The sequence below is a fragment of the Tinamus guttatus genome, unplaced genomic scaffold, assembly GCF_059628265.1.
Source record: "Tinamus guttatus ecotype Peru unplaced genomic scaffold, ASM5962826v1 Tinamus_guttatus_pri_ptg000090l, whole genome shotgun sequence".
Taxonomy (NCBI): domain Eukaryota; kingdom Metazoa; phylum Chordata; class Aves; order Tinamiformes; family Tinamidae; genus Tinamus; species Tinamus guttatus.
Genome location: NW_028288624.1, coordinates 2,412,933 through 2,426,115, shown reverse-complemented (window position 1 = coordinate 2,426,115; position 13,183 = coordinate 2,412,933).

Sequence of the window (13,183 nt, the reverse complement as noted above, 5' to 3'; positions counted from 1 at the left end):
TAAAATATTAAAAATATTAAAATACTTTATAGTAACTGGTTGAAGATAAGTTGAAAATATTTTATATGCCTGTATACTAACTCTTGCTCTCTGAGATTTTTATATTACATAGCAAGATGCAAATTTGTATTTCTTAGTGAATATATTTCCTTTTTTTTCTTTTCTAGGTATCTTCATTCTTTCCCACATCTGAAATATTGTCAAAGGTAGTTTGCTCTTCTTGAACCACTTCTGGTTTGTCAACTCTTTGAAATGGGCAGGAAAAACACATGCAGCCCCAGTACAACCTATCTGTCCTGCAAGATACCATATTTCATGCCTCGGTGAGAGGCAGCATTCCTGGGAACCAGGATTTTTCAGTTGCTTTTTGCTACCTCCTCAGAAGCAATCGTTGGTGTACCTCCACCACCGCAGAAGAGCATGACAGTGGAGGTAGGAGGACAGAGTGCTCTGCATTCTAGCCTGCTCACGTGTCATGATTTAGATGCTTTGGGAATTAGACAGCTCATGCACTAAGCATTGGCAAGGTTTGCCTTGCAAGAGATAACCATGGGTCTGTAGGGCTCACCCCCAGTTCTTAACACCAAGACCACACAGCCCACCCCATATCTGGCCCATCTTGCTCATCTTGAGTGAAGGGTAGCTCTCCTGTGGTTACTTTACAAGGGCAAATGAACTACCTGCTCTTCACATACATGGAGAAGACTTGTGTACATTAGCCATGAATAATACATTAGTGTAATCATTTTCAGCCTTAGTGAAGATGAAATAAAAGTTTCTGGACCTAAAAAGTTGCTTTTTAATCCCAGAAATGTTTTCAGTTGCCTTTCAGGAGCCAGATTCACTTTCATATCTGCTCTCTCCTTTGGCTTCAAAAAATCCAAGCTGTTGACAAGAGTTGGCAGCAGCAGGGAGGGAGAAATGTTCCTTTAGCTGGGATCACAGGCTGCAGGTTTCAGCTTGTGGCAAAGCACTGAAGCCAAGTTTCACACCTCTGATACCTAGCGCCAGTGCTGGAAAGCACCTTCTCTGCGGGTGCAGGAAGTCTTTCAAGTAAATTGATGTTTCTTCCTCTGTTTCCCTCCCCTCTGTGTTTGGGGACCAGGATCAGTGAGACCTGAGCTGTGGCTTGCAGCTTGGTGACTGAGGGGAAGGAACAGAATGGGAAAGGGATGGGAAATTGTGCAATAGCTGCCGTGAGTCCCTGCAGTTACTGAGACGCCAGAGGCTTGTGCTTCATGAGGACTTTCTCATGAGCAGCAGCAGGGAGATGCAAGGAGCTGACTTCTCGCTGTAATTTCTCACCTGCAGTGATGCCACCGGTCACCTTATCACCATGCTCAGCAGACCATCTGCTTTCCTGAGCATGTATTGCCTGGCTGCCACCATGGGTCACCTCCGGCCAAGCCATAACCTGTGGCTGCTTCTGCCAAGCGAGCTCTGCTCTGCAAGCCCGAGCAGATGCCAGCACATCCAGGACACCAGCCTCACTCTCCATGGGGAGCTTCAGCTCTTATGTTTGAGCTGCCTATTGGTCTCTTCATGTTGTACGACAATGCTGCCAGTGCTAACAGTCTGCCCTTGCATGTAGTTCAGAAACAGGTTTGTATACCTGTCTGCTGACCCATTTATTTCACCCCTTCTCCATCCTCATAATCACCTAGATGGGCCTAGTTTCCACTCAATGCTTAGTACAAAATGTTTTTTCAGCCAAGTCTGTGATTTTTCCAGAGCACACATGTCTGAGAATTGAGATACAGACATAAAGGTGGGCAGCTGGGGAAATTACTGTAATGGCACAGACTGTGGGACATGTTCTAGCGTTTAGCTATGTAGAAGGTAAACTTTGTTATGGTTAAAAGCAGTTTCTTTTTACAATTACTGATGTGCCTGCTGCAAAAGCACCTGCAGACAAAGACTGGAGAAAGTCCCCTGTGGCAGGGCTGGGTTTGCAGCCTCCTCTCTGGAGGGCTCTGCCAGCACCAGGAAGGCTCCTTGCTTGTGCACCGCATGCACAAAAGTAGGCAAAGTGATCAGGTTGGTCTGGGAAGACCATGGGTGACACAGCAGCTATTGCTATTTAGTAGAAAACGAAGAAGATCAAGTAATAGAAAATCTAGATCTTATAAAATTCTGTGGAGGTGGAAAATATAATAAAATATATCTTTGATCCAAAGCATCAAAGCACTCGGCAGCAATTCCCAACTCAGACTGCAAGCTCCATGCAGCTACCATGCTGCTTTGTTTTGTATTAAGCGAAGTGCCACATAATAGAGTCCTGCTCCTCAGGGCTCAGAGATATGGAGACAACACAAATGCAAATAATGAGTAATTAGCAAGCCCTGCAAAAAGAGCTGTTGCCATTTTACGGTGCCATACTGAAGAAAGGAAATGTCAAATGAGTTATACCAAGCGTGAGTGTGAAAAGGATTAAGGAGAGGAGCCTAAAATACTGGCTGAGGGTACATTTTGCAAGCTGAAAGCAGACCTGGTGCCCAAAGGATGGTGTGGTTTGCTGACCTCTCTGCCTGCTACTCTTGCCTGACATGTCTCGCACCCAGGTGCTGTCTGCCAAGCATACAGCACCGACATTCATCTTTGACCACAGGATGCTGAATCACGTAAGGTCTAATATATTGTGTTTCTCTTCTTGTTCAGCATTTTACCTGTGGTTTGTGGACACTTTGTGTTGGTGGTTTCTTGCTGGTTTTCCTGCCTGCCCTGCAATGCAGACCACTACTGGACTGCATCCCTCTGCTTTAGCAGAGTAAATAACCCCAATTCCCATAAAAATGTCAGGCTTTTTCCCCAACTTTTTCAGGGATGAAGCATCTCTGCATGAGAGAATCTCAGCACGGCTAGAGGAGCCCAGCAGGCCCCTGCTGTGCCTTAGTGATGACCTTAGTGATGACCGCTGCCATCCAGAGGGACCTGGACAGACTGGACAACTGGGCGGTGAAAAACCTCATGCAATTCAACAAGGCCAAGTGCAAGGTTCTGCACCTGGGGAGGAATAACCCCAGACACCAGTACAGGCTGGGGACCGACCTTCTGGAGAGCAGCTCTGCGGAGAAAGACCTGGGTGTCATGGTGGACGACAAGTTGACCATGAGGCAGCAGTGTGCCCTCGTGGCCAAGAAGGCCAATGGAATCCTGGGCTGCATTAAGAAGAGCATCTCCAGCAGGTCGAGGGAGGTGATCCTGCCCCTCTACTCAGCCCTGGTGAGGCCATATCTGGAGTATTGTGTCCAGTTCTGGGCTCCACAGTACAAGAGGGATGTGGAGCTGCTGGAGAGAGTCCAGCGCAGGGCTACAAGGATGATCAGGGGCCTGGAACATCTGCCCTAGGAGGAGAGACTGGGGGAGCTGGGCCTGTTCAGCCTGGAGAAGAGAAGGCTGAGAGGGGATCTAATCAGTGTCTATAAGTACCTCAAGGGAGGGAGTGCAGAGGACGGGGATGGTCTCTTTTCAGTGGTGGCCACTGATAGGACTAGAGGAAATGGCCGGAAACTGAAACATCAAAAATTCCATAGGAACTTAAGGAAAAATTTCTTAACAGTGAGGGTGACAGAGCAATGGAACAGGCTGCCCAGAGAGGTTGTGGAGTCTCCTTCTCTGGAGATCTTCAAAACCCGCTTGGATGCAGTCCTGTGCCACGTGCTCTAGGTGTCCCTGCGTATGCAGGGGGGTTGGACTAGATGATCTCTAGAGGTCCCTTCCAACCCTAAGCATTCTATGATTCTATGATTCTATGATTCTATGTGTCTGCTCAAGGTAGAAAGCAAGATGGTGGATTTGCCCAAGGATTTGGGTTTGGCTGGTGTTTTTTTTTTTTTTTTTTTTTTTTTTTTTTCAAACCGCGTGTAAGAGCAGCAGTGTGTGTCTTCACATGAGCCGACAGGAAAGCCTGAGAGCATTTCTCAGCCTCATTAAATGAACCCATTCAGCTTTCTCTATGTAGGGCCCTGGAAATCAGGCAATGAGAAATGCCAAGAGCTTGGCAAATCACCATTAATCCACAGCAGAAATAGATGTTGTGATAAGCTCAGGTATGTCCCCTTCACAGAACTCATTACTCAGTCATTTTATGCTCACGACAGCTACTTTCTCTGCATTTATGAATTTTTCTACATGTAAATGCTGAGTTTTATAATAAGCTGTAAGTATAAGATGTTCCAAAGAAGCTGTGTGGTACCCAATCAAGTCCTTGCAGAAAACTTATCTGTTGTCATCCCCCATGCTTCAAATGTACAAAAAAGTTTTGCATTAGGAAGGTGTTTCTGGCTATCTTGCAAAAGGTCTAGTAATATAGATTTTTAGATACCACTCTTTTATGAAGGACTTGGAAGGTAAGTGTGTGGAGGAAAAAATGTATGCCCACAGGGCTTTCACCATGTCATAACAGCTATTTTTGCTCTTCCTGGACATCCAATTTCACTGTTGTAAAAAGGCTGGTGACAGCATCTCAAGACCTTAATGGGATGATATCTGTGTAAGCTAGCAACCAATTTTTGTCCCAAGAATTTTTGCGTAGCAGGTTTTGATCACAAAGGCAATTTAATAATTTTGTTATGCCGTCCCACCAATGTAACTCCACTCATTGCTAGAGGTACTGGTGATATTTCTTGCTGTATATCAGAATACCATAAGGCCACAGATTAAAGTTTATTGAACACCTCTTGTAAAGTCTGATACAGTCCTGCTGTCCTCTCCTTGCTTGAGTCCTAACAAGGGAAAAAAGATTTTCCTTTCCATGTTGTTAACTTTATTAGAGAGTTTACTTTTGTGTTCTAAGCTAATCTTCTTTATAGTGCAGCTCTGCTGCTAAACATTTAAGATTCTATACTGAAAAAGGCTGATTAAAAATCTTGGCAATTGCTGTGTGCCATTAAACTTCATTTTTGCTATAACATACTTTGCTGATTTTCTCTGATGTGTTTGATTTAATAGTTCATTTAACCAGCACCAGAAGCGTTAGAGGAAAAGGTAAATTTTCAGCTTGTCGACTTGTTTAATAATTTGATTTAGTCCTTCCCCTTTGACAAGTTCACACCAGTAGCATTAAAAGCTATAATACTGACTCAGTCAATACTTCTGTTTCCCATGCACTAAGAAATACTTCAGGCTATCATGGGATCAGGCTTGCTGGTAACCAAGGCTTTCTGTCCAAAAAAGTGTTGTAGCAAGATAAACCTGTTCCTCCATTTTCTTATATTAATTCAGTGATATCACTGTAAACCACCATGCAGAAACAGTTGTATGCATTATGGTCCTATCGCTTATTTTTCTTCGTATATACGAACTACATTAGAGTGGGTTGCAGAGATGAGATTTAAAAGATAGTGTTCCTCAAGAGATACCCCTAGGAATATGTACCTATTCCAAACAAGCCTTAGGTGGAAAAGACCTTTACTTAGAGGGTTTGAGTTAGGTGAATACAGCTGGAAATTGTCTCTTTGCTTGAAAGGAAAAACAAATTTGTTTCTAGTCTTTTGGAATTTGCTTACAGTGAATATTATAGTGATTGAGTTTGGCAAGGAGAAAATTTCAGTTCCAAATAACTTATGATTTTCAAATTTGCAGCTAAAACTATTTGTGGTAAACTTTTTTCTTTCCCAAAGAAGCAGTCAAATATTGTTGTGTGTTTGTAACTGCTTTACAAAAGCCTAATGGTTTGTAGCTCTTTTAAAACATGGTTAATCAGCAGTTACAAAGCAAACTAGCTAAATGATAATCTGGACTTGGAGAAAAAGAGCATGATGGGAGGGTTGTTCCATGAATCAGTGTAGGATCCAAGTGTGTATCATCTAATTGCAAAGACATCACCAGCATCATTTTGTTTTCTCCCCAGAATGATGTTACTGCCTACATAATACTTATATGTAATGTCCCGTCTAGCCTTTCATGTAGTTATGCATTTTGTTATTTAGTTATAATTCAACAACGAGCAGTAGAAAAGTGCAGAATGATAAATGCAATGGGGTTGGTGTGGGGGAATGCTATGAGCAGAATCCAGCAGAGGTATCTAACTTTTCGTTAGAAGAACCTGCTGGAGAGACACCTTAGTGTTTGGAAACCGTGTAGAGGGAGAACCTTACCCTAAAGATGAAGGGATGCCCCTTGAGCAGCTGAATTTATCTCTGTTGACCTCATAGAAATTAAGGCTCTGCTTCTGCATGTCAAAAGTAATTTTTCTCTACTGATGTGGTGCTTCATCACTAGCCCTTCCAGTGCTCACTGAAAAGTGTGCAATGAGCTTTCAAGAACAAATGACTCACCCTTTCTTGAAAGTCCAGTCTTGTTGACCAGGCACTCTGGGATGAGCCAGCCCAGACCTGGGCAAGATGCACCAGGATCTGTCTGCTCCCTCCACAAGCAACATTTGGAATTAGAGAGGATGCAGTACATTTCTTCAAGTAAATTGTTGGGTGTATGTTGCATTACAGCTTGGAAAGGCAATAGAGAGAGGCATAAAAGCAATATAAAGAATACCATATGTCTGGCATGAATATCTTGTTCTGTTGCTGGAAACTTGTCCTGTGGTATTTGTTTGATACAGGCACTGAAGTCTCTTCCAACATCAAACTCCATGGATAGGCAACCTATTGAAGAGATGAAACCTTGCTCTGTCTTTGTGACTTCTAGTTATATTTTGAAATTCAATTGCATCTTTAGAATTGCTGGCATGTTTCAAACATATCATTATTTATCTACTAAGTCAGGTGTTCTCTTCCTGGTGAGCTTTCTCTTTTCCATGTCAACATTTGTGAGGTTTTAAAGAGGCTCATCTAGGCATATATGAGAAGGTGCTCATCTCATTAGCAAAGTGGTATCTCATGTGCCACAGAATTGCGGGCATAAATTTACATTGCAGCACTTTGCAAGGCAGACAGCCCAAGAGCATTTACTGAGCACAATATAGCATATAACCATATAGCTTTCTCAGGAGTTTCACCCTCCCTAGAAAACTTGATTTGCAACAGGGTTGTTATCACAAGCCGAATCTGCTATTATCATAAAGCATTATTTATGCAATGTTTTCCCAGTTTCTTGATCCAAGCTATGTTGTGGTGTTTCCAAATAGGGCACATATAATACTTCGTTAATATCAGTTACTGATTTGAGCCTCAGGTTTTCCATTTGTAAGATTTAGGGCATTCTGTCATAGTTCATTGAAAAGCTTTGGGATATGGAGTTCTTTCCAGAGTGATTCTCTTGAGCTTTCCAAGACAATTACAAAATTATTATTGCACTGATGACTCGTGGGCCACATTCTCATTTTTTTTGCTCTAGAGCAGTAAAGCTTGGAAAACCATTCTCTTTAACACTTCATCGAGCCTCCCTGACATTTTCTTTAGTGCGATGTAATTATTGCAGCTGCATGTGTTCGTTTGATATTCACTCTGCGGTGTAGCTGTTGTACACCTAGATGTTCATCTGCATGCAGTTACTGTGACTGTGGGTGAGTGGACGTGTCTTGGGAACCAAAGGTTTGCACATCCAATTGGTCACAGACTTTTTTTCAAAAGGGGCAGCCTGAAAGCACTTTCCAATACACTTCATGTCTTTTCTCACAGGTTGTAAACAGAGGCCCACCTTCTGCTTTGAAGTTCTTTAAATCTCTATGAATAAAGTGGGAGCAGACAAGCAATTAGCAAGAAGCATGTGCAGGAACGTGCTGCTGCAGAAGACTGGCCTCAGGCAGAGTGTGCTGGATTATCTGACAATGACCAGTGCTCTAGAGAAATGAAAAACAGGCAGATCCTGAGAAAACAGCAGAAAGAGCAGCTGGTTCCCCTTTTTTGAACTTCCACTCAAGGGCTGTGTATTTTCCCGTATTTCCCAGATGACCAGAAAATGAGAAGTCACAAGTGCAGAAGCAAAAGACACAATGTTGCAATGAAGGCACTTGAAATGCTCACTTCCACTCTCAGTACTGCTATTGATTCCAGCAGATTTGCTGTAACTGAAATAGGGGACAAACCACGCAGAGCACTAATATTGCTAGAGCCAAGGCAAACTTTTACAATGTGCATGTTCTGTGTGCCAGCAAATGAAAATCTGAAGCAGCCAAACCATGTGAAACAGGAGCTGAAGTCATTCTACCTCCACAGAGCCTGACCTGCAAAATTCTCTTGCTTTAATATCCAGCATCAGGGACCAGGAATACAGAATGCTAGTGTAAGACTTGTGCTGGATAGGATGTTTCCAGCAGCCTACTTTCTGTAGGTGTTCAGAAAGTACTGAAGTGGCTTGTTTAAAATACAGCACCTTGATCTGGCTTCTGGCCAGCAAGCATTTAAAGCTCAGTTGTCACATTGTGGACGGCAGTGGTCCTCAAACTTTTTAAACAGGGGGCCGGTTCACTGTCCTTCAGACACTGTCGGGGACCGGACTATAGTTTGGAAAAAAAATGAACAAATTCCTATGCACACTGCTCGTATTTTATTTGTAGTAGTGCACAAAAAAAAAACAGGAAAAAGAATGCAATATTTAAAATGAAGAACAATTGTAATCAACAAAAACAAATAATATTTCAATGTGAACTATGGGCCTGCTTTTGGCTAATGAGATGGTCAATGTTAGGTTCCATATTTGTCACTGCTAGTCGTAGCAAGTGATGCAAGTGTTCATCAGTTATTCTGGATCTGATTAGAGATTTCAGATGTTTCATTTGGGGAAAAAGTCTTCTCACAGACATAGGTGCTGCCAAAGATGGTTGCAATTTTGAGTGCATGGTTCCTGAGATTATGATATGTCTCTGAGGGGAGAGATGCATAGAAATTAGTAAGGCTGCTTGATTTGAATGCATCTTTCGGCGAGGCACAAGTCTGTAGTTCGGCCAATTCCATTTGGTAAATTGGATCAACAGTTTCAATGTCAACAGAAAATGGGTTCCAGAAAAGCTGTATGTCCTATTCATGGAGACAAAGCTCTTTAAATCTAATTTGAACCTCCTTTTGCAACATTTGCAGACGGGTTTTGAGTTGTGGGGAGATGGCAGAAGTTTTCCTCCTTTACTTGGTTAATGAGCAGGTCTAATTTGACTTGAAATGCTTTCACATGTGAACACGTATCACAGATGAGCTTCCCCTTTCCTTGAAGTTGGACATTGAAAGTGTTGAGTAGCTCTGTTACATCTGTCAGAAACACAAGGTGGCATTTCCATTCTGCATCTTTGAGCTCTGGTACTTCTTTGTTTTTAGAGAGCATAAAATCATAAACCTGTGGAAGTAAGTCATAAAATCGTTTCAAAACTCTCCCTTGACTCAGCCAACGGACTTCTGTGTGGTACAGAATATCTTCATAGGCAGCATTTAACTCAGACAGAAATTCCTGAAACTGTCTGTGGTTTAGTGCATGAGCTCTAATGAAGTTAACACAAGAAACTACAATTTTCATGACAGAGTCCAGCTTCAGTGATTTACAACACAGTGCTTGTTGGTGGATGATGCAACGTATGGCTATTGGATGTGAATGATTGCGATGATTGTGAATGATTGTGAATGATTTGTCCATCTCGTTGTTAATGTGTGCAACCACTCCTTTCATGGACCCCACCATGCTAGGAGCACCATCAGTTGTCACACTGAATAGTTTACCCCAGTCCAGCTCCAAACCATTCATAGTTTGGCAAACTTTCTCATAGATATCCTCTCCTGTAGTTGTTCCTTTGATGCTTTTCAGTGCAGCAAGCTCCTCTGTGACTTTGAAAGAACCATTTGTCCCATGAATGAAAATTAGAAGTTGTGCAGAATCACAAACATCACTGCTTTGGTCGAGTGCCAATGAGAAATAGCAAAGTTTTTTGAGGAGTTTTGCAACTGCAGATTCAAATTTTCCCCCATTTCTTCAATCCTTCGTGTAATTGTAGGTCCTGAAAAACTCACTGTACTAAATAAATCTGCCTTCTCTGGACACATCTCTTTGGCAACAGAAAGAAGGCATTCTTTAACAAATTCTCCCTCTATGAATGTTCTGCAAGTGCGCGCTATGAGCTTGGCAACTTGATAGCTTGCTGGAAGTGATGATATATTGAGCTGCTTTTGCTTCACAGAAGTATTTTGCTGAGTTGTCAATCCATGTTTCAGTCTTAATATTTTATCTTTTCTCACTTGTCCGACCAAAGAATCATATTTATCTTTATGTTGAGTTTTGTAATGTCGACACAAATTGTATTCCTTGAACACAGACACTGAATTCTGGCATATCAGACAAACAGCTCTTTCTTTGTACACCATGAAAAAATAATCAGAAGTCCACTTTTCTTGGAATACCCTGCACTCAGAGTCAATTTTTCTTTTTATTGACATGATGGCGCGCGCGCTTCCCACTGGTGCTGGCTGCGTGTCCTGCCTGGGAGCTGGAGGGAGGGAGGGAGAGACGAGGGAGCCGCCCACCTCGCTGATGCCGCCGCCCCCCTCCTCAGCCCGGCCGCGCAGTCCGGAAAGGGTGGCCAGAAGGGACCGAAGGAACTTTGCCGCGCCAGGGCTCTGGCGATTAGCCCAAGTTGGCTGGACCTCGCAGTCCAGAAGCTTCTGACTGAGCTTGCCTGGCAGAGGAGATGCCCGCGCCTCTCGCCTGCCGAGGAGGAGGAGGAGGAGGAGGAAGAAGAGGAGGAGAACACCCGGCGGGGGTGTTCTGTAAATACCGGCGGGCCAGATTGAGGACCCTGGGGGGGCTGTATCCAGCCCACGGGCCGTAGTTTGAGGAGCCCTGGTGGATGGCCTTGCTACGGGCAGGGCATTGATTTGATGTTGCCGACACTGAGCACCTCACTTGTATGAAAAGCCAGTCTCAAAAACATCCCTATAAAAGCCATAACTGGCACACTTGGGTACCTATATAATGATCCAGGGACTGATAGACTCCTACATTGGCTTACGGTGTGGAGATATTTGCAGTAAAGGCACCTCAGGCAGCTCAACACATTGGATTGGGATGCAACATAACCCAGGGCTGCATCCGAGCCAACAAGCATTTCTAAATGTGGGTTTACGCAGTTGGCCAGGATCTACCGGTACCCACCAGCATAAACAGCTGCCGCTCCTTTCTTCCAGGTTTTTATCCATCATGCTTTGCAGAGGAAAAACTGGAAAATCCTATAGGTCAGAAACCATGAGGCAAGCCTGGTCCCTGTTGCTTTATTTTTTTCTCCTCTTCTTACTCTTTTATAGTTAGCCTTATGAGGGTTTAAAAGCCTGAACTCATGGGTTCTCTCTCCAGCTTGGGATTGGCAACACTCCCAAGCTAACATAATGTAAAAGCAGCCCACACAGAACCAGGCAGACTCTTCTTCTGCAGAAAATACCCATCATAAATACACCTCAGAACTTGTTTTCAAATAAATTTTCAGGGGAAATTCTGTTTTATTTTATCCAAATTTCAGGTACAAGTTTTATTCACATAGAAAGGATTTTCACCAATAGAGCATTCTTTGAAAACTAAATAAACTGAATTTCTGTCTAGCATTTATCGCTCCACCCTACTCCCCTCATCCCCCCCACACCAAATAACTTATATCATACTGACCTTGGAGAAATACAGAAACTCCTCTGTGAGATCTGGAAACTTCCTCTCCAATTATTTTTCAAAATGGCCTATGTGTTATTTAAGCTGCCTTTTTTCTCTCTCTCTCTAAATCTGTTGCCTTTGGCACCTTTTTGAAAAGCTGTATGCTGAGAAGAGCTGCAGGGAGGAGAAGGTGGAGCAGGGGCAAGGATAGATATCTTTCTCTCCCTAGAAAGATGGGGAGCAAGGTCAGAACACCCAGAAGAAGGGATAGCAGCACCTGCTCCCCCAAACACTGCAGAAATGACTTGCTGTCACTTATTTCTTGGGATGCTACCATGCACCATCTTCCCATGTGTTCCTTGGGGACAGGCTGGAGCATCCCTCCATCTGCACATGACAAGGTCACGTCCAACTTCTGCACATTCAGGGTTACCTTTTGCTTGTAATTTCCTTAATGGCATACCACTGTTGTCATGGCAATTCTTCCTTGGCTTGTTAATAAGAGTAACAATTAATTCAGGGAAGATGAAAATATTAAATATTAATGCCTGACTTTCGTTGATATTGCTAGCTTTCTTGTTTCTTAAAAGTGGCAAAAATACTGTTAGATTTGTGCCAGGCTGGCTCAGATTTACTTTATGTAATTCAGAATTACTTTATGTAATTAATTCATAACAGTAAAACAAAAAAACTACTCAGCCCTGCCACCCCATCCCTCTCCAGAAAAAAAAAAACACAGAGGATCATGCAAAGCTAAATTTATATGATGCTTTTCATTATGTAACCATTAAACCGCTCTTCCTGGAAGGATTTATTGATCCCCCAGTAATGGAGGAACAGGACTATGGCTTCAAAATGCAGCGCCCAATCTATATGGCTTCAGAAAGGCAGCGCCCAATCTATATGGACCAACTGCTTTTCAGAGCGGAGATGTTAATGCGGGAGATTAGGCTATCATAGCAGCTCAGCCTGAACGTTCAGATCGCTATTCAGTAAGTGCTTTGTACTGTCTGGTTCATATTTTCAGTCTCATCTGCCAACAGCTGTGCATAATCCATCAGGAGTGGATCAATAGGAGCCCACAGTATTGCGTTACTGGGCGGCAATTCCTCAGCAAAGGCAGCTGCGTTTCAGCATCTTTGCTTGTATTGATGCCTGTGGGCAAGCTAAGAGCTGGCGATTATCCCTGCTTTCCAAACTGCCTGTTGGAATGTTTGCCCGGACGGGCAGTGTCAGGAAGCCGGTGCAGACTCCTCCCCACCGGTGGGCAGCATCAGTTTAAAGCATTGTGATGAAATTGTAGCTCCCAAGAGATAAAGAATAACCATGGGCAAATACATGCCTGTGTTTTGCAGCATGAAGTTTTATTTGTGCTTCCCCCACTCCTTTATACAGTCAGAGGAGGCAGCTTTCAAAGGAAAACCCCTTTTAGAAGAGCAAAGGCAAAACAAAATGAGATGACAGTGAGAAACAGTGCCTAACATTCTAAGTGGGACCCCAAAAAGGGGTCAGCATGAGAACAACCCTTTTCTGAAAGCTGCTGCAGGGCAAATGCCTTTCTAAAAGTCATGAGGTGGCCAAACATCTAAGTTCCAATGCCTGAACTTGGGCTCTTCACAGTTGCTTAAAAAACACACCAACAAAAAGCTTTGCCCTGATTACTTATATA